The sequence below is a fragment of the Falco biarmicus genome, chromosome 9, assembly GCF_023638135.1.
Source record: "Falco biarmicus isolate bFalBia1 chromosome 9, bFalBia1.pri, whole genome shotgun sequence".
Classification (NCBI taxonomy): domain Eukaryota; kingdom Metazoa; phylum Chordata; class Aves; order Falconiformes; family Falconidae; genus Falco; species Falco biarmicus.
Window position 1 is genome coordinate 28,839,015 of NC_079296.1, and position 20,621 is coordinate 28,859,635.

General features: G+C 39.5%; 1 protein-coding gene across 3 annotated transcripts in view; it reads right to left on the reverse strand.

The window, feature by feature from the left end:
- Positions 1-17,729, reverse strand: part of LOC130155412 (heparan sulfate glucosamine 3-O-sulfotransferase 1-like) — a 61,383-nt gene extending 43,654 nt beyond the window's left edge. For 2 of the 3 annotated variants that reach the window (XR_008824063.1, XM_056352607.1), the window contains exon 1: positions 16,795-17,185. The gene's annotated coding sequence lies outside the window, so the exon portion shown is untranslated. Of the gene's footprint in view, positions 1-16,794; positions 17,186-17,380 lie in introns of those variants that run through there. The other variant, XR_008824065.1, reaches the window with a different exon arrangement.
- Positions 17,730-20,621: the final 2,892 nt, after the last annotated feature.

The following is a 20,621-nucleotide window of genomic DNA, read 5'->3' on the forward strand; positions in this document are numbered from 1 at the left end:
AGGTCTCTTCCAACCTCAATTATTGTATGACCCTATAATCTACAACCAAAGTATTCACAATTCATTTTTAAGGAATTGAATAAGGTCTGAGCTAGCTCTACCACTGTGAAACCAATAAAATCCAACCAAAACACCCAATATCTACATTCTGGAAATACACACAATGTGCACCAAATAACACATTCCTGCAAGAACTGCTCTGGAATAGGAAAAATGGTTTTAAAAGTAGAGGTAAGTATGAGAAATAAATGTTAAATGCTAATTCTGTAACAGGTTTTAAGTACCAAGGCATACAGCAAGAGTCAAAATGGTACAGGAAACAACACTTTTAGTAGATATACATCAGTATCTTACACATTACCTATGCTGTAGATTACAGACTCTCATAATTTCAAGCCACCCTAGATAAAAGGCCGTATTACCTACAGCTTCAAAATTATCCAAGTTTATAAAACAACATAAAAAGCCAACATCCCATACTGGAAGAATCATTCTCTCCTGATTTTCAACATGAGTAATTTTTTTTTTTTTTTTTTCAATTATAGTTCTTGTTACTAGGCAGTTGTGTAACAAGTCAGATGCGTCTTGCAGAGGCACATTCAGTCCTTTCCTCATCCAATACCTAGGCTGGCTTCTCTGACATTTCAATGGAAGCAGGTGCAAGTCTCTCAAAAGTGAGCTAGAGTGCACTGTGCAGATTTAATAACTGCTTCCCCAACAGACTAAAGTGCTCCTGGTGCTCTAAAAAAATAAATGAGAAAACTGAAGTTCTCTAGAGATCCCTTGGGACAATCACTCAGATCAGAGATGGAAGGCTTCAAAGCACGATGAACTTGGTTTTTTTCCATTCTTATCTTGATTATTTTAGCAGGAAAAGAGCTGGTTCTTGCTAAAGATGGGATCAACTCAACTACAGCTAACCTAAACAGCTACATTAAATTACAGTGTTCTCAAGGTTTCTTCTGATTAAGGAAAGAAATACATGATGGAACTTGGTGTCTGATGCAATCTTGTTTATTTACAGAGAGTGTTTAAGTTCCACTTTTCTTAGCACAACAAATTGCAAGCAGGCAATTGTTTTCTCTTTCTTACTACTCACCTTCATCTACTATTATATCTAAAGAGCTCTTACAAAGCAGTGTCTGTATTCACACTTCAAGTAGTCATTACGCAAGGTCATGAGCATTTGGCTCATTTTCACCTTCATGTCATTTCCTCATTTCTCCCAAGAATTACTCAGCAAAACCTGCAGGCTACATGTACTGTTCTTACCGAGTGACATACCTTTGATTTGGTGCTTCTTAAATGAAAGGCAGTGGCTCACCAGCTTCAGTTAGCATAGTTACAAATAGAGTTTAAATTATTCTGTCATCCTACCTAAGTGTGAAAAATAGTGACCTCATGCTTCTTCAGGGAAGAATTCAAACAGCATATACCCTTAAATACTAAAGTGCTTTTACCATTTTCCTGACTGTCCACTTACACAACTACTCTCAATTAGTGTGATTCTAGTATTCAAGAATCACACTAAATGACTGGATCAATTTCTGCTTTTTACTTTAAAGGTGTGAGCAATGAAAACTACAACCACTCTTCTGTGACTCTTTCTGTTACATGGAATTGTTCCTTTGTTAGCTTTCCAAAGAGGTGATTCTTCCCTTCAGTGGGATCCTACTCTTACTGTCAAAAAATTCAAACAAAACATACAATAAAGGTTAAAGGAATAGGGGTCCTTTCTAGAGAGACAAGAACTAGCTATCACAATCCTGTGCCGTGCTATGCTAATACTCTACTTTCACATTAATCTTTCTGACAAACAGAAGGAAAGACAGTATATACACCAAGATGGTATAAATGTAAAACCAAAGGTTTCAATTTAAGAATTAGAATGGCAGGGTGACGTTCAAGGGCATTGCTGTCTTCCATGAAAAAACATTCACCATGCTTGGGAAAGAAAAAAAAATAAATAAGAGAGGGATAAAAGGGAACTGGCTATTTTACTTAAAAGCAAATAGCAAGAATTTTGAGCCAAACAGATGTTACTTCCTTACACTAGTCTCAGAAGTGACTGAACACAGAATTCAAGATGGGCACAAATAAAAATCAGGGGAAAAGGTAAGCATCTGCCACAACCTCCCCCATCTTCTCATGTTAAAGAACTGAGTATGGGAGGCATGCAAGATTAACTTCACAAGGTTAATTTTGGGTGTCTCAGATTTTTATAATGCCAGAATTAGAATTGCTCCTTTGCATCACAGACATTTTACAATTTCTTTTCTTCAACCTACATAATTTTCTAAGTAAGACAGTCAGGGTAGGCAGACAGCATAGACAAACTAGAATTTGGCCAAGGTTCTGGGACTAAAACATTGGCTTAAGGCTCTGTCCTTCTCCCCCGCCCCTGACTTCCAATGCTGCACTAAACACTATAGCATTATCACATTCTTATAGCATCTAGGAATTGGCTATTAGTGCTACAGACTTAATTTCTAACCTCAGCTCTCTGTCGACACATGGCTGCAGATGGATTTTAGACACCAGTTATGTATGTGATAAAACACTAGCTTTCCACAAGGCTCTACAGTTGAGCCCCTCCACACACGGCTGCTGACCAGCTGTTGGTTATTCACAGCAGCAAGCTCAGCTTTTCCACTGACAGCCAACCTGAGCCCCATCTTTTTGATTCATCAATAAAGTCAAGCCCAGTAGATACAAAACTGACTCTCAGTTCTTAGGTTTTCTGCACCAAATGCAGAATCTGATAAAGGGCAAAGGCGGCCATACTTTGAAATAGAGTGCAATGCACAATCAGTTTTTGGTCTGTAAGACCAAGGGCAGGAAAATGGATGGCACTGGGCTCTGCAGGCAGAGACAGTCCTCTTTCACACTGGTGTCTTATGGAGAAACTGGATTACCACATAATAACAAGTCCAATGAGCACAGACTATAAGAGTAGGCTAGAACCTAATTTATCACCAGGTTAATCCCAGACATTCCTCTTACCTAGACTACATTAAAACATGGCCTATTTTTCAATGTGTTTCATATTCTTTGCTCCTTCCAGAAAGAACAATACATCAAATGTTTTATTATATTTTATTTACTCTCTACTATCTTCTTCAAAATAACAGTTTCACATGCAGCAGGTCAAGTCTGCTAATTGGCAGGAAAGTACAACAGTATTTTTAACCTGTCTGCATTTTCACTGGGAGATAATATGACTCTATGACTGCAGCACACAAAGTAATTATTCTCAAACACACAGTACACCTTATAGACAGGATCTGAGGTCACATCCATATAAGAAAACCCAGGAATATTAAACCAAATTAAATCTATACCTGAGGTGCAGTCCACTTCTTCACGGGAGGGATATGGGCACTACGGCTGTATTCTCCATCTCATTAATATTTAAAATAATACAACAGTTTCAGTGTAAAAGTCTGAATTCAACATTCTACCACAAAACATCCCATGAACTAACAGTGTGGACACTTTCCCAGCAGGTAGAAGATGTGGATTCAAAAGCATGTAGGAGACAACTCAGATTTCAAATCATGAATAAGTCCTATGCTCGCATACGCTGTGCTACTAAATTATATACTCACTGCCATAGCCCATTGCTACTACACAGAAGTGAATAATAATATACTGAAGATCCCTTCAGAAAAAATAAACTACAGGCATCTATATCTTTGGCACCCAGTTACTTCCAAAATTTTTTACTTTAAGATGTGACAAGAGTCCCAAATCCAAAGTTCATTTACATCTAAAGCTGGTGAGTCAAAGATTTGTTCGCCAAGAAATATGATACTCTATAAACAGTTTCTGCTGCATCATAATAAAGACAAGTTTCTCAACAGTAAATAAAAAAAAAGAGGAAAAAAAAAAAAAAGACATGTATTTACCCAGTGCAACGTATAAGCAAAATGTGGCAAGACAAAGCCCTGATTCTGTCCAGTTTACTGCAATCCAAATACCTGCTGCACTGAACCACTGAATTATTGATTTTGTCAAAATGCAGGTGAACAGGAGGAGTTCTGACAAACTGGTGTCATCTACTGAGAAATACTTCAGAAGAAAATTCCATCCCAACAGCACTAATCAAAACCTGCAGTTCAACAGAGTTTCAGGTTTCATTTCAGAATTCACAAAACCAAGTCTGAGAGATTGGAAGATGGTGAAGAATGACAAGCAGAGAGCAAAAACAGAAGTGGAAAGGAAGTGTGAGCAAAATAAAAAATATTAAAACAGAAAACCACCACCACAAAAAAAAGCAAACACAAAAAACCACCAGAGAAGCCAGAAAAATAAAGCATAAATGTGTGTCAAGGGAACCACAGATTTAGAAGAAAAAAAATCTGAAAAAATAGACTGTATAAAAAGAACTCTGCCCTAGATATTGATTATACTTAACAACAGACAACAGGAAACAAATGAACAACAAACCAGAACTTGTAAGAAATGTAAAAACTGTAACTAAAAAGAAAACATGACTAAATTCCACTGAATGTTCCTCCCTCTTCAACACAGAATAAAGTGTCTTCTTAAAAAATAGCTGCATTATATATTCAAGGTTTTTTTTCTCACTTATCAGCAAAGAGCTGCTTGGGACCTTCTTCTGCCATACCTGTCTGAATAACGCTGAATGGGCCTTAGGAAGGATTGTCTAGTTATTCTGGGGGAAAACCACTTATAGCCCTTCCCACCTCCCTCAGCCTTCCTGAACTCATTGCTTGACATTATATAAAAAGGGACCAATTATAAAACATCAAATAAACAAAATGTTTTCCTTACCACCTTACAAATTAGACTGCAATATTCAACATTCACTTTTCAGAGCCATCCCACATTAAACAGGACTGTATTAAAGCTAAGTAGTTATTCACTCAGCATCAAGATTAAAATAAATTGGGCATTAAGAGGTCAAGATGAGATATTTTATACCTGGATACTCAGTTATGTGGAAGGTGGAATGCATGTTCTAAGAAGTTCTGAAGCTTCAGTAGTACAAGAAATTATTTCACTTACTTAAGTGAAGTGTCTTAGATAATTTGTAGAAAGGGAAGAAGCTTTCCCCAAGCATTTTGTTAAACGAAAAAGATTTTCCTTAAGTTAGGTGAAACAAACTCTCCTAGCTATACAGATTCCTTGCTGCCAGCATGGTAAGCTCTGCCTTACACCTGGGTTTCCTGGGACCTGTAGTTGCCTTTAAGTCAGTTAGGAGTAGGAATAACAGTAATTCTATTAGACAGAATTAATATTTTCTCATTAAATATTAAGCTGAAGTAGTGTGTCAGATACATTCCCTCCAAAAGTTTCTTACCAGCCCTACCCTGACACCTAGGATTCCTTTATGTATGTTTAAGTGGTAAAAAAAAGCTCACCTCAATCACACATTGCAGTAGATTCAAACCACTCTACATGAGGCATACTATTCAGTGAAGACCTACAGTGATTAACTCTCATTAATAGATAAGAGATCTTCAAAACAAAAAACTGAAGAGCCTTACCCAAAGCTTCCTATATAACGAATCATTGTATATGCTTTGGTTGCTCCATCTGTTTAAAAAAATAAGATTACAATAAGACTGTAAAAATAAACATTGTTACAATCTTATTATTCTTATTAAAATCTACAAATGAAAAATTATAAAGTATTTGTTGCTATTATTAACTATGCACAATGAGCACATTTCATGGGACCAGGATCAACAGCACATGACTGCATGGCAGAGACTGTGTCAAAATACTAATGCACATACAATAAGCTATGTGCAGAGACAATTGATATTTTTAGATTCATAATTTTCTTAAATTACTCTGCAATCCTAACATCCTTTTTTCTCTGAACCTTTTTAGCAAGGAATCTTTTATGGATAAATGCAAAATCATCTCCATCAAAACAAATACTTGCAATTTAAGACTTAGACAGTTATTTCCTTCCTCACATATATAGATATATATACACACACAAATTATTATTTCCATTTAATAAATAAGAGTACCCTAGGTTCACAAGTAAATTAGAGACAGCAGAGCAGCCCACATTTCTTTATCTACAGTGTAAAGCAATATGATCAGCTTGTGCAGGAATAACATGTTAAAACATGTATAGTATTATTTTACAATTGGCTGAACAGTTAATTGGCTGAACAGTTAATTGCCTTAATCAGTATATATAATATTATCTGATTATTTTTTAATGGGAATTTTACACACTGAATATTAGATTTTTTACAGAAACAAAACAAAAATGCTTTTACAGCATTTCCTTCTAGTGCAAGCTAGCACAGATTTAAATATCTCCCAGCAGGCAATATAGAGCTATGTTCGATGCTTGTGTATTTCTATTGGCTTCTGTTTGATTAAAGGGAACCGATTCATTATAGAAGCAAAGTAGAACAATACCTTGCAGTACTAAAGCACAATACTCTGTGCATATGGCCATACAAGGATTCAAAAGAGAAGTGATTTTGAGAATGCTCTTTTCTGAATACCTGATTACCTGACTTTGAGGAACGACTCTTAGGTTAAGATTTTTATTATTTCCATTTCTAAAACTCCATAAGTAATTATCGTAACAGCACTCTTTTCAAGATACATTTAGTTATGAAATTTCTGTTTTCTATCACTGACACCATTTATGCTATCAGGATACAGGAGATAAAATACGAGCATAAAAAGCCAGGTATCCAACATGCAAATAAATGTTCCAAACTTCCATAATTTTGCTGAGGGGAGATTAAAAAAAGGGGTGAAAACAACAAAAACATTCAGCTCTCTAACCTGCTAAAGAGGCCTAATCTCTAGGGATTTTTTCAGTGTACAGGCATGGATCTTACTTTATGATCCAGAAACTTGGAGCTAACATAAGAATGCAGTAGAGTATGAAAATAACAAGCCTTTTCTTTTTCTTCATTCTCCAGTGCACATGTCAGATTCTGAATTTAGAAAACCCTAGAAGCACAAAAGAAGTCTACACATTGTAAGAGTATTTCATTAATCTACTATAGGAGGGGAGGGAAAAATATCCCAGCTGGAAAATCAGTGATGCACAGGTTACCAAAACTACTGGAAGACTCAACATTTTATAGTACAGAACAAAATCAAAGCCATAAAATGAAATTCTGTAAATTAAGTAAACAGATTAAAAAACCCCAACAAAACACCATCTAACTGAACAGCTATTTATTTACAGAATAAACTAAATGTAATGTGATACAAAGGAAGCAGAGTCAGATCTTCCTGAGACTGGCAGTACCTAATGTTTGGGGATTAGGTCTAAAAGATGTCCAACTGTTGCAACCCAGGAAAAAAAAAAATCTTAAATGCTTATTTTCATATTGCATCTTAGGAATCTATCACTAAAAAGTGTCAAAGTTGACAGTTGCAAATGATTTTCCATCTTAAACTTGACAGTATTTCCCTCTACAAAAGGTACAGCAGGAAACACGGTGGTGTAGGAATTAATGTGAGGTAAGTCTCAAAGATGCTTGAGAATCCAGCTATTATAAGACACGGACTTTTTTATCCTAAGAATTATCTATGGCTCTTTCATATATGACAAGGTCACAAGATAAAATATTTCATTACAATATCTGTCTAAGGCTTATTTTAAAGAATTAGTTTACATAGAAACAATAAATAACAAATTCTGAAGTTACAGTCAAAATTTAATTTTTTGTATTTTGTGTTACAAACTATTGTTTACAAGGCTTGACGACCCTCTCATTTAGTAAGATCCGCTTACTGTATAAAATGCACAGAACAGCTTAGTTGAGTAATATGGCATTTTCATGGCTATGTTTTTAACTAGTTATGCCAAGGAAACAGATGACAGCTACTTTCTTTTTAATCTAACTGTTGAAGTAAAGCTGTAAACCTTTTCCTTCCAGAAATAATCCTCAAACTGATTGCTGTCAACTGACTGCTGGAGGGAAAGTCTGTCAACCAAGGAGGGTGGAGACAGGGAAGACACTCTTTCCATGTATTACCACCTTTTTACAAAAATGGAAGCTAAATCTGACATAATCTTTGTAAACTGAAGATCTGTTCTGTATGAACCTTTAAAAAATTGTCCTGTATAGTAGCCAACACATTAATTCAGAAAAAACTACATCTGACTAGACTCCATTATCAAAGAGATACGATGTTATTCAAATGTTCAGAATGAAACCTTTTATCTTTGTTCCTTAAAAACGAAGGCACATCTTGTAAAGAGCTGATTTTGGATACTGAGGGGTACAGTCTGCCCTTTATAAACTTCAAACAGATTTATATAAAATTCAAACTCCTATCAGATTTCTAGGTCTAGAATATATTTGCCCTATACCATTCGTTTGTAGAAGATCACCTACCTGCTTCAGACCGTGTAATGAAGACCATTAATGACTATAAAAATAGTTTTGTACCTAGCAACCACTACATAAATGTTAAATTATGATAAAGGACAAAAGTACCCCATTTTCTCTCTATCCAGAAACTAAAAAGTTATGCTCAATATTTAGGTTACTTTATTCACTCATGTCTAAAACCCACCATCTCTATTAACTGGTATTTGCCGTATCAACACAATCTGTCCACCTATTATCTTACTTCAATTTTTTTCAGATATCCACTAAGATGCCTCTGTAAATAAATACAGAATTATTAGAACACATTTTCTATGGACAATCCCTGCAAAAAAAGGAAAAAGTCTTCCATTTGCAGGTTATACAAAGTTTAATTGGGGACCTTCTTTTCCCCTTTAAAAATTTCTTAAGATGACAGAAAGGTAAGGCTTTACTTGCAGAGACTTAAATGTAATACTCAAAATGGTTGGTTAGCACTCTGAAGAATCATAGTAGGGAAAAAAATATTAAATAAATTTCTCCATTGTTCTGCAGGTAACGTGTAACATTTTACCTAATAACTCTATCTGCATCTTCTATAGTTGAAAAGGATTACAAGTTAAACAGATGTACACTTAACAGGAAATTTTAGACAACAAAAGGAAGAAAAAAAAAGCAATTATTTTTCTGAAATTCAGATTACAAACATATGAATTTATGTTGATTTTGGAAATAAAGGTAAAGGCTAGAGCTGCATACTTGCACCGGTGCACATCAGTACTTTTTTCCGATTCCCACACATTCACTGCTGCTTAGATGCCAAGAGCCATTTCTCTCCAAATTCTGGAGGCATTCTAAGGTGCCTCAGTCACACAGAGAAGTAAAATTCTTCAATTTTTCTAACAGAGTTCCTACAGAACATGAATTCAGAACCAAATTGCAAAGACTAGATTGCTCCTCGAAATCAGTGTCAAGGTATTGAGTTGAAAGTGTAGTTAGCTAGTTAGCTCATCACTGTGTCCCTAGGACACCGTTATCTCCACTTCAAGGAGGAGGGGGAAAAAAAAAGAGAATCAGCAGTTTCAGTATCTTAAGTACTATCTTTTGCAGTATTCTGTAAGTGGAAAGCTTTCATGTGATGAAAAGGTTCCTTTTCCTCATTCTTCTATGCACACACACATACACAAAGAAAATACAGGTTTTTTAGTAAAAAAAAAAATAAAAAAAAGGCACCAGTGACTTGATAAGCCAACAGAAAACTTCTGTTCATGCAAGACAATAAATTTTCCTGAGACAAAACAGCTTAATACTAGACCAAGCTCAAACAGAGCACTGAGTATCACCCTGGAAATCTTAAGCTTTGCTTACAATTAGGGTAGTCCAGTGTCTTTTGCTCGCTGCTTCCGGCAAAGAAGGTGAGTTTGACATAGCAAGAGAAAATGTGGAATAGAGATGCAATTTTTGAATCAGAAAAATTCAGAAATTTTAAATTTTTTTCACCACCATCTGAAGCAAGCATCTATTTAAAAGCCCTTGCCTTTTTCTAACATGATACACAGTTGCTTCAGCTGAATTAGTCTGTTTAAGCTTCGTGAACTCCAACCATAGCTTGTTTAATTCACCTCCATTTCACAATCAACTTCAAGACTACACATTTCAAAATCTCTGTAGCTATATAAAACCCAGAGGGTCCTTCTCCCTTACAAATGAGGAGGAGAAATAAATTTAATGCAAAAAAATGCAGTGTCTATACTTGACATATACACTAAAACATAGAGAAAAGGACAACTGCCAGTGTGTGTGTACACACATACCAGTGCTGTTAAATCAGAACAAGACCGTGAAAAGACATTTTTACCTGTAAATTATCCTGGCCACACAGCAGTAGTAATCTACATTACTACTGATGAAGTGTGGAAGTGGGGGGAAATGAAAACTCATGGAACTGCTGGGCTCAGAGGACTGTGATCAGTGCCACAAAATTCAGCTGGAGGCCAATTACTAATGGTGCACCCAGAGGGACCAATGCTGTTACACACAATGTTTTCCTTAATGACATGCATAATGGGACTGAGCGCACCCTCAGCAAGCTAGCAGACCATACAAAATTGGGAGTAGTTGTGCTGCTACTCAGAGGGACCTCAACAGGCTGAAGAAACAAAGTTCAGCAACAGGATACACACATTCCTCACCCAGAGAGAAATAATCCCGTGAACTACTAACAGGCTAGGGACCAACCAGATGGAAAGCAAGTGGGCAGAAAAGGATGTAGGGGATCATGGTCAACAAGACATTGAGCATGAGCCAGCAAAGTGCCCTTGCGGCAACGAAGGCCAACACCTTCCTGACCTGCAGTAGGAAAAGCATTGCCAGCAGGCTTAGAGAGGTGATCTTTCCCCTCAGCACCAGTGAGGTCACATCTGGAGTAGTGTGTCCAGTTCTGGGCTCCCCAGTACAAGAAGGACATGGACATACTGATGTGCATCCATTAAAGGGCCACAGACATGACATGGGTATTGCAGAATCTGTCATATGAAGAGAGGCTGGAAGAGCTGGGATTGTTTAGCCTGGAGAAGGCTCAGGAGGGATCTTTTCAGTATGTATAAATACCTGATAGGAGGGAGAATAGAAGACACAGATTCTTCTCAGCAGCATCCAGTGAAAGGAGAAGAGGCTGAAGGCATAAACAGAAATACAAGAAATTCCCTTTTGGCACAAGAAAAAAATATGTTTCATGTGAGGATTGTCCAACACTGAAACAGGTTGCTTAACGAGGCTGTAAAGTATCCATCCTTGGTGATAATTCAAAACCCAACTGGACACAGCCCTTGGCAACATGCTCTAGGTGACTGTTTCGAGCAGGGGGATTGGACTAGATGATCTCCAGAGGTCCCCTCCAACTTTTCCAGTTCTGCAATTCTGTGGTTATATATCCATCTGATCTTCTGTGGAAATAGCTCCATTACACATATAAAGGCAGACTACAGTTATTTAGCATGATAATTTTAATGTCTTATCCTGAATTTTCAATGTATCACTTGACCTACTCTGCTTTCCTCTCTACAATTGAAAATTTCAATTATGAAGTAAGAATAATACTACACCATAATTTCCATGGAAATCTTGCTGCACTTTGGGGATTAAGCAAAATCAACACTAATGAAAGTTTAAAAGAAATGTTGCAATCTCAAAACGCAATAAGACTAATGCAAAATACTATTTATATTTTTAAAAATGAAACATTTTAAAAATAGTTGTTTCAAAACCACACTAACTTAATGAAATGTACCTATATTCCTATTCCAGCTTGTTTTTCAAGCCATTGCAGCACATATGCCCCTTTAACAGCTTTTCCACTTACTGCAAGTTTCAGTTAGAAATACCTACTTCATTAATACAAAGGGCTTTCTTCTCCAGGCTTAAAAACTTCCAAATCTATTTGTTAGTTTTAGCCAAGGGGGCTTAACTGCATTTTTTTTCCCCTATAGAAATGTCTTCAATATTTGAACAGAATAGATTCTTAGATTAATAATTAGAAAAGCTAAACCTCTAAAGGTGCATGAAAGGGTACTGGCTTTCTGAGGCTACAGATGGAGGTGCAGTCCCACAGCAATATTAGCAAGAGATTCTAGTTTCCATTCAAAACTTGGTAGGCAGCAGGAAGCCTTATAAAGCTCTGGTAACTGTCACTTGTTTCACACATCCCAGTAGAAATAAGGACTGGATTGAAAACAGGAACCTGCTTTAACAGAAAAGAAATGTCTACAAAAGCAGGAAAGACACCCCAGCAAATGAATCCTGGAGAGATTCTTTACTTTTGAGGTCAAGGAAACTTGAATGTAAAACTGAGAAGAGGGCTTCAAAGCCCTTTCACCAGCAAGATGTAATTGTCTTCTGTGGAGCCACATGAACCAGCTGTTTTTCTGAAGTAATATACAGAGACCTACAATATCTTTAAATAATTTCAAAAAACTACTCATCACAAACATAGGTCAGTCTATTATTTAACTGAATAACCTAAGTAAATTTTATATTATGCAGTCACAATTACTACTTTCTACTTCTCTAGTGCATTTTCAGTAGTAATTCAATGACTCAATTTTCAAGTGTTGCCCATGTCATCATGAAAATCCCACTATATTCCACCTCTATCTCATTTGATTGTTAAGTCCCAAGAAAACACCATCTGAGCAGCTGAACACAATGGACAATAATTTTAAGGGGGGGAAATGGGGAAAGAAAGAAGCGGTAGGGACACAAAGCTGACTTAGAATGTTAAACCAAGTATTAAAAAAAAAAAAAAAGTATTTGGATCAGCCCCCTGCTCTCAACAACTAAGGCACAATGGCTACTCAACTATTAAATCATGCCTCCTCCCTAGATTATGAATGGATTGGCCACAGGGTTGGAAATTTACAACGAACCCACTACCATCAACAGAAATATGTAGCGTACTACCACTTTTAAACAGTGAATAGCAATAAAAAAAGCAAGATCAAAGTGGAGAGTACATTGGAGAGTAGAAAGAAGTGGTACTTAGGTAAGAGAGAGGCAAGTCACCTAGGCAACTGTTATCCTGACTTCAATATATGAAAAGTTGGGGTTTTCTTTTTTTCAACTGAAAGCTAATTAACAATAAGGAGGACAATTTAAAAAAAATCAGGATAATTTCAACATAACTTCAAAAACACATATTAGTCTGGAAGAAATAATTTAACTTTTAAAAGCAAATATTAAAGCAAACAAAATCCAGAGTCCAATCTTTCCAGATTTCAGCAAAGAAATTGACACGGTATCACCCAGCAATTATTTACTAAGTTGGAAAAGACGGGGTGTAAAGTGGACATAAAACTGAGTAATGGTGACATATTGAATAGATTTATTTAAAATCCTTCTTCAGACTCACCTTATTTCTTGTCTGTGAATACAGCAAAAAGTAGAGGTGTTTTGATAAAAACTGGTTACAGGAACCTGTGTCCCCTTGATACAGGGGAGGCTTTTGCTAACTTACAGAAGAAACTGAAGGACTACTGAGATAGGCATATTAGAAATGGGAAAATATTTAGCAATTCTTCAAAGCCACATGATTACAAACAGCAGAATTTCTGTGATTACATGGTGTCTTACCATTTGAGAGCAATAGGAAAAGAGAAATCACATACCCGTGTCTAATTTACTACAAGAAGATTAAGCCAACCTGGCATACCTTTAAAATAAACTTGATCTTCAGCAATATCTGATAAAGTATTTTCAGTAGACCAAGTGGAACATTAGCACTATTACTCAAGGCTGAAGAAACACTTCAGGTGTGAGGTGTTTGATGCAGGTGAGGTACATTCAGAATTCAGGAGAATCAAGTTACTAGGCTCTGTATCTTCCTATTTATCCTGTTTTACTAGACAAACTGAAAGGTGCTTGCTTTGCTTGCTTGATCCTAGCACATAAAAGCCAAGGAAGGCACATGATCAATGCTTATAATTCATTGAGGGCTACACACCAAGGAAGGAGTTGTTTATAAATAACAAAAAATATTGAGATATTAAAAATCAGGAACCAAAAGAATGCATTTAGACTATTCAAAGTTCAAAGTTCAAGCTTTAAGCATTAGGAGACAGATTTTTAAACATCTTTCCAGAAAGAGCAACAGGCTAAAGTACTTCACTGGCTTTCAGGTAGACTGCAGTGACTTTATGACTGGGATTGGGTAAGACTGTTGCCTAACTCAGAAAGACCTTTTCTTCAGCCCTGAGTTACTACAGTGAAGAACTGCTCCCTGTTCTGCTCTCCCACTTCCCAGTATTTTTGTTCCCATTAAAGTTCAACTGGGGCTGTGAGAAGACTACATGCAATTTTTTATCTTAAAGAGAAAACAGTCTTAAGACTTAAACCCCTACCAATCTAGCTTGCCTGTTTTTATAGATTACTGCATCAAAGCAGATGACTAGAAGCTCTCCTTGAGATCAAAAGATTTAATCAGCAACTAAACAGAGCAGTGCACTGCAAACATACTGAAATGATATTGCCTCTTTAGGTCTTCATTAAATATTTGTCCTCCTTGCCAGTTTAATGGATTCCTGCTTACTACGTGAACAGCCAAAAAAGGAATTTAATTGTACTCTGCATATACATCTCAAATGCTGGCACTACCCTTTCTATGTTGATATTGCTATCTGAGAACTTCACATAAGCTTCTGCTAGGACATACAGCTACCTGCACTCCTCATGACAGACTATTTTTTATGTTAATCATCGAGTAACCTGTTCAAAAGTTTTCTTATGGCAGTGCGTAATTCAAAAACAGCTACAGAAAAGAGCAAGGGCATATTCACATGACTACCAATACGGACCAGTTACTACATAATTATTTGTATAGCATTAAAAGAACATGAAGCAGTGTTGCAGACATCCAACTCTTCTCCATTCCACTTCTTTCAAAGCTACTTCTATCAAGAAACATGCAGCGCAATGTCTTCATGATTCAAAAAGCATGCTCAACCTGTTGCAAATGTTGAAGAGGCAGGCGGGACTGTCGTTCGCTGATGTCCCACAATCCATTGTATCAAACACAATCAAGTCATTACTGTACACACAACAAAGTCCAGTGACTGTAAACACATTTCCCTACATCCTTCTGCCTGACAAACGATTTTTTCATTTTAGATTAGAAAATAAGCAAATGCTTTTCCAATGTAACTTGATCCACACTTGGGCAGCCAAACATAAATTTTACTTAAAAACATACACTGGGCTGAAATTTAAGCAGTGACAGAAATTGTTCAAACCCCTAATTTTTCAGAACTTCCACGTTATCCACGTATGACCTACATAGCCAAAGCACTGGCCAGAACAATGCTGGATACATAGAAAAAGTATTTCTACCACAGTGCTATATCAGACTGATAAACATCCACCACTTAGCGTGCTTTGGTCACTTCAGGGAATGTTGTTCATGACAATTTCCAGTTACAGAAGAATCCAAGAAAACAAACTGCCCTCCTGTTTAAAGTTCAAAGATGATGTCAACCATTATTGACTGTCATTTGACCTCTACCATCTTTTTTTCAGTGATAAACCAAATCCTCACCAACAAAATTTCTTTTAACTTTTTTTATGGACTGAGGCTGACACCTTAAATGTCATAAACAGCTGTATATGTGAGTATGATTTAGTTCAACAACGACATGCAGTCTTTGATTTGACAGAAAGACTCCAATTCAAAACGTTTTTCCCCCCTCTCACTAGTCTCCTTTTAAATTTTTGTTTTTATTTCTGGCTTGTGCTTATTTTTGGCTCCCTTATTTTGTTGCTGTAGACAGTCACATGAAAACTACTGCATACATGCTTGTTTTCAAAGTAAGCATACTGAGTGGTTAGCCTAACTCATATGTTCTTGCTTACCTCATAGATTTCTGGATTATTACTAGTTTATTCTACTTGTATAGCTCTCTTGCCACACACATATGCACACTTTTACAATAAGCTCACAACTTATGGAACTTGCAAATCACATGTGCCACTGTAGAACACAAACTCCTTAATTCCCTCATTCTGATGACATGACTTAATGCAATGTACAGGCTCCATCTATAACACACATCTTTTTAACCAGAAAACAGTATTTTTACATAATTGGAACAAAAGAGCTTAATAAGGTTTGCCATTTACAGTATTATGAAAAATGTTAGGCTACTAAAGCAATTAACCCCAATGTAAATTGGTTCCATCTGAAGTGACAAAACCTTAAGTCTAGTTTTGCCAGCAACAAAACTAGTCAAATACATGAAAATTCACTGATGTCATAAAACTAAAGTATTAATCATTTCTACAATATGAAACCATCATCTTAGCAGCCTAAAACCCTCATTTCCTATTTTGTGAGGAAACACCTGCTACAGGAATAAATATCCCTAAACACAAACATCATTCTGAACAGTAGTTCTCCCCAGTTCAGCTCATTTAACACACATGTGTCAAGAACTATTGCAGTACTGCCTCAGAGGCAGCTTGCTAGGTTCCTGGAAGTAGCTTATCACATTTTAATTTTTTTTTTTTAAAGGGTGGCAGTAAAGCAGACATCATACAGATTTTAGTTGCTGTAGTTGAGAAAGTCAACCTTTTCAATGGAATTTGTGGTCTCCCTAGTCCAAGTTTTCTCTATTCTGTATCTCAGAAGATACGGTTTTGTACACACTAAAAACTGAAAGTAAAATTTGACAGCCTGGTCATTCTCAGTCTTCCCATGTGCTGCAAAAATAGGAGGACATATGTGATTCTAAAGCATCATCCTTACGCTATCGCCCACTTCCAACTTGCAAGAGATTTCAGGCTATAACGTGTAAATCATTACTACGTGCTCTAACAGTACTTTCCATTTAATCAGGACAGAAGAAAAATCCCCTCTACAATTACAATAAATTACTACAGTTTAGTTTTAAATGAAATTACATAGTTTACATCTGACCTGAGTTTCAGTCTTTTCCTAGTGGGAAATACAAATTCAGCATTCGGGTACATAATCCTCAGCGCTCAGCAGCCGACCCGCCGCGCACACTGCACATGATTTATAGCCCCTCCGGATTCAGGCGACGAGTCTCGGCGGAGCAGGTGCAACGGGGTACATTTCCCTTCCTTCAGAGACCGTTCCCTCCTATGTAAATTGACTAGCGAGCCGTCCTCAGCCTGGCGGCGGCGGGGCAGGCGCAGCGGAGGGACGGGCAGGCCGGGGTTCCTCAGGCGGAGCGGGGCGGGGGGGCCCGGCTGTGGGCGCTGCCGGAGCCGCCGCGCCTCGGACGGCGCCGGGGCCGTGAAAGCGAGCCCGGCTGCGCGCAGCGGTGCCGAGCGCAGCTCTTAAACCGCGGGCAGGGTCCGGGGGGAGCCTCGAGGGTGTGAGGCGAGCACCCCCCGCACACCCGCCCGCCCGCGCGTTTCTCTCCCCCCTCCCCGCAAGTTAGAAGTGCCCTGCCACGCCATGCCCCCCCCCGCACCCGCCAGCCCTACCCCTCCCCTGGCTGCCGGGGGAACGGGGAGCGACTCCCGACGCCTGTTACCTCCTCCGGAGCCATGGAGAGCGGTGCGGCCGCGGCCTGGGCTCGGCGCGGCTGGCGACGGCGGCTCCGCACCGGAGCGCGGGGGCCGGCGCTCCGCTCGCTCCCTCGCCCCGCCGCGCTGCGCCGCGAGCCGGCGGCACAGCCCGCTCCGCGGACGTGCGTTAACGGCGGCCGCACCGCGGTGAATTCACCGGCCCCGGTGACCGGGGTGGGGATGCGCCCCGGGGAGCGGGGGGAGGCGGGGGCGCACGGAGCGCCCCTCCTGCCCGCGTTCGCCCCCGGCGCGGGGCTCCGCCGGCGCGGAGGTCGGGGAGGCTGCCCGCGCCCTGCCGGGTCTGAGGGCGGGGGAAGCCGCCCGGGCCGGTGAGCGGGCGCCCTCCCACCCGCGCCGCCGGCACCCCGGGCTGCCCGGCCGGCTCGAGTCGCCCCACGCGCCGCCCGCGCGGGGAGCCGTTAGGGCGCAACGGGCGCGTCACGCGCGCCCTCAGCCCGCCGGCCGCGGAACCTCGCGCGGGAGCGGGCGGGCGGCGCGAGGCGGCCGCGGGGAGTTGCAAAGGCTCCGCAGCGGCTGAACGCCGCGGGCCCCCGCTCGGCGCGGAGCTGCGCCCCTCTCGTCCTCCGGCTGCCCGCGGCCCGCCGGGTGCCTCGTCCGCGGGGAAGCGCCCCAGCCCGCGCTGCCCGCCTCCCGGCACCGGGGGGTCGGCCGGGCAGCACAAGCGTCCCCGAGGGCAGCGGCGGCTCAGCAGCCCTGTGGCCGTGCTCACGTTAACAGGGCAGGGCTCGCTTTGTACGAAGGCGTCCGTCTACCCCATCGCCAGCACCAGCCCTGCTAAAAGCTCGGCCGCTGGCCAGCTGCTGGAGCCGGGTTTCTCCGTGCTACGCACCCCGGTGTCCGCGCGAGCGGCTGTGCCCTGGTAAGCAGCAGCACCGACCCCTGCCCCGGCCCGGCGGCGCCGGCCTCGGCCGGGCCGTTACTACCTCTGCTGCGGGGCAGCGCGGGCCGCTTCGAATACTCTCTGTTGGAAGCTGCAGTACGCTGGAATTGGCGTTTCTTCCCAGCAGGGATAAGCAACCACTCAGATGTTTAGGCTTTCAGAACAGCTGTTGAAGGCAGGAGCCCCTTTCCATGTCTCTGCTTTTGTTTTCCACTCAAACATAAGTAGAAGTCCTTCAGGTCCACCACCCCCCTCCAGTACTTGCTACCAGATGTAGTCTACAACACCAAGCAAAAGACACTCTCCCGTACAGCCACCTTTTAATCTCAGTCAGGTAGCTCCCTTATCAGGTGATGAAATTTGTGTAGAACAGATGATTTATCACCTATTTTTTATTACCTCTTCACCTCATCTATAAAACCAGGCTTGCCTACCTGGTAACATCATCATGCTTTGAGGGACTGTGTTTGAACAGGATGTTATCAAGGTTTAGCAATTCTTTATTGATCGTGTGCCAGGAGCAAAAGTTTCTCCTGTCACCTCTTGAGGATTTTAGATTAGCAAAGAATTTTCAGCCTGACACAGCTATATATAGAGATTCCCAAGAATCAAACAGAATTCATAAGCTTTACATAGATCCCCCAAATTGTCATAAGCCCTTGGTTGGATAATCATAGGCTATGAGGATTAAAGCTGTGTAAAGAGGAAGAGGAAAATAAATTGAAAAGGTAGAGCACTTTTGTGGGAAAAAATCATTTACATGATATTTTATTGTTGTTTTTCCTCTCACATTGTGCTGTGAATTTTTGTGTTACTTGTCTACAAGACAGTAATTATTGTAACTCCACAGCTGAGGTTGCATTGTGGTTTGCACTTACAGCAGGACTAAAATCTCTCCACTTAATATTTGAATGCTTATATTTAGACTACACATTTGGCACAATAGCATCTGATAATTACAGCTGAATTTTCTTTTAAACATATTTATTTGGCTTCTATAGAGAAAAATCCCAATTGTCCTCTTTTTCAAAATGTTCACATTTTTGTCACATTCGTGAATTCTGAAGGTTCCCATGTATATTGCAAGCCATTCTTACTGTAGGATAAGAACACAGGTAAAGCTGACTTTGAACTTTTAAGATTAAGCATATGAATTCATCCCAGTATTTGTCACAGCCCAATTAAATTTGGCAAAGATTTGTCAGAGAGCGCTGCTTCTGATTTTGTTTTTAAAAGTGTGTGTCCTGGATTAATATTCTGATGAAGTTTTCTTTTAATTCTGGTGCCTGTTTTTCAGGTGGATTTCATTTTCTTCATTGTTTTCTGACTGCTTCTGGATATATCCGCCATATTACTTCACTACACTTAGTACTGGTGCTCCAACATGATTATAGAATATTTGGTGGAACTGTTCTATCTAGTTTTTACTGAAAAAAAACCAACACAAATGTTTGCCAGAATCAAAAGTTTCAGGTAAGTTTATCAGTTTTAGCAGGAAAAAGTAAAAAAAAAAGTGGGACTTGCCTAAAACTTCTCAATCGCCAATCCAAAACTCGGCTTCTCAGGAAGAGTACATTATCTAATATCTTCTGTAATGCAGTTGTTCATCTTAACATCAGTTCGTTTCACTGTTCCTACTGAAGGCAGTACCTGAACATCACTCTTCTGATTAGAAATTGTCTCACTGGTTTCTCTCTCAGTAGTGGTCTTACATGTTAATCTCTTCTGTTCACCATTTGATGTATCCATATACAACAGGCAGGTTTTATTTAATTGAACCATATCCTCATTTAATCTCTTAATAAAACAAGTTCTGTATTTCCCTGATGACATCTATGACCTATTACAGTTTGAATCAGTCTGTCTTAAACCCTGATGGATAGAGTTTTATACCTGGCATTCTAGTAAACTCTTACTAGTAATGTGTGTAATAGAATTAAGTCTCTCATCTCCATTTAAACACTAAGATGGGATTGGCCTTTCTTTCATGACTTTCCTGTGTTGATAGCTTATAGCTTGTCTTGTGCTCAGTACTAACATATTTTTCTCATCCTGTACAACTTCTGATTCTCCAACTACCAGATTATACCCAAATTCTTCTTGAATTTTGTTATCCTATCATATAACACCAGTTCTTGGATCCAGTGTCTTGTGTGTGCTGCTGACAAGTTGGGAATCGACAGTAAATTTCATGTTTTCTTTTTTTTTCTAAGATTACTGATGAAATTACTAAGAGGTACTGAAGCATGGGCCCTCAAACTTTTTAACCAGGGGGCCGGCACGCGGATGAAGTGGCAGGCAGTCAT